Below are 2,500 nucleotides of genomic sequence, written 5' to 3'. Positions count from 1 at the left end.
ACCTAATCATATCATTACCAAGCTGATTACGGTGTCATTCCGGCCGTGGACTGAGTGGAGTACGTTGATTGATTAATGCTCTATGATCATTTTGATTTTTGGTAATGCGCCTCATTGTGCGGCCGGGCACTTATGTAATATTTGCCGACCTATTTGTCTCATAATGATTTTCAATGTTATGGTATTTGTTTTATATTGCTGCTCTACCACATATAACACCACTATTAACCAGACGGACCAATTTTCACGTCAATACACTACATGACTATACACTTTTTTCTTTGGCACCACACTATACCCTGCACATCATAACGCAATATCCTCTTCGCCACCACAGTTATATCCCACACGTCATTACACAATTTCCTCTCTGTCGCCGCCCAGTCTCACACACATCATAACACAATATCCTCCTTGCCAGCACGCCATATGTGGATCACTACACCATTTCTTCTTCGCCGCGACACCATATCCCACACAGCACTGCACAATATCCTTTCCGCCACTGCACTGTACTCCAAACGTTACTACACCATGTTTCCCAAACTATATCATACTATATTCTCTCCGTCAACACACACGTCACAGCATCACAGCAATGCCTGCCACACGTCACACACACAAGCATGTTCCGCGCATAGCACTATGATACGCCGACATAATGGCTGCGGCTCGAGTGAAGGCGAGCGTGCGGTGGATAAGGGTCATCTACCGCTGTATTGACAAGCCGTGATGGGCCTTACGACACTCTGACATGACATCTCGCATGACCGCATTTCTCTTGATTGAACAGCACACTCGCCTCGGGAGGATCAGGCGCCCGGATATTTTTTCTCTTTCTCTCTATCTCATTTTCCCTTCAAGTCGAGATTTAAATGCCATGTTTCTGTGCCTCTCTCTCATTCTCTTTTTCTTTATTATGTTATTTTCTTCGTTGGCCTTTCATTCCCTCCCATCTTAGAGCGGTTTAGTCTGTCTTTATTTCCCTTTGGTTAATTAGCCTTCGTTCACAGTAATGGATTGCGGTGTGTGTGTGTGTGTGTTTGTGTGTGTGTGTGTGAGTGAGTGAGTGAGTGAGTGAGTGAGTGAGTGAGTGAGTGAGTGAGTGAGTGAGTGATCGATCACGCGCGCGCGCGTGTATGTGTGTGTGTGTGTGTGTGTGTGTGTGTGTGTGTGTGTGTGTGTGTGTGTGTGTGTGTGTGTGTGTGTGTGTGTGTGTGTGTGTGTGTGTGTGTGTGCATGCATGTATGCGTGCATGTTTGCTTGCATGCATGTGTCTGTGCGTACGTGTGTATGTACGAAAGCTCGCGCGTGTTTGTGTGACGTCCGGTGTGCAACAATGATGCATAAATTTCCTTTATTTACAGGATTTCTGTCGCGTTTATCATACGCCTGACATGCGATCTCTCTCCATGACGTGATCGTCCGCGCCCCGGCCAACCGCCCCTGGTTCTTCTATCTTGGCCTAAATAACCTATAACATTTTTGCATACTTTCTCTTCTCCTTTTCCTGCCCTTTCGTAGGCGTTTATTTCTATTGTTATTCACTGTGCCTGAGGGTCTCCTATATGTTATGCAATTCCTTTTTCCTTCTAATTACGTAGTTTTTACCTACGGTTGACATAGAGGAATATTATACATACGTACACTCACTCACTCGCTCACTTACTCACTCACTCACTCACTCACTCACTCACTCACTCACTCACTCACTCACTCACTCACTTACACATACACACACACACACACACACACACACACACACACACACACACACACACACACACACACATTGTATATATGCTGAAAAAATACCATATAGCGAGTGATTAAGCCGTCGATAGATCGGTAACCACAACACAAATGCTGTAGCAAGTCCCTATTGACCTCTTGTTCCTCTATTCATTAATTATGAATCGGTTCTTGAGTGTCTGCTGGTATACAATTACCCCCCCCCCCCTTCCCCCACATCTCTCTCTCTCTCTCTCTCTCTCTCTCTCTCTCTCTATATATATATATATATATATATATATATATATATATATATATACATATATATATATATATATATATATATATACATATATATATATATATATATATATATATATATATCTGTCTCTCTGTTCCTCTTTCTTTCACTCACTCTTGCGTGTGTGTGTGTGTGTGTGTGTGTGTGTGTGTGTGTGTGTGTGTGTGTGTGTGTGTGTCTATTGTATATTAATATATTTATATATCTTTACATCTGGTGGTTATGTATGAATGTTTCTTTTTTCATCTCATCTCCGACGCTACCTGTCGTTCATACTTCTCCGCAGCATCGCCTGTGTCCTCTCTTCTGCGCCGCCTCCAGCCTCCAGCCACCCCCTCCTCTTGTCCAAACACTCGTCTGGACGAGATCACAAGAGTAAGCAGTGATATTGCCCTGCCCCTTTTCCCTACCTAAACCCCTCCCTTTCCTCTCCCTCGCACACCCACCCTCGTTCTCCCCTCTTCCACG

This window comes from Penaeus chinensis, chromosome 28, assembly GCF_019202785.1.
Source record: "Penaeus chinensis breed Huanghai No. 1 chromosome 28, ASM1920278v2, whole genome shotgun sequence".
Lineage (NCBI taxonomy): Eukaryota > Metazoa > Arthropoda > Malacostraca > Decapoda > Penaeidae > Penaeus > Penaeus chinensis.
Note: the sequence above shows the minus strand (reverse complement) of the source record.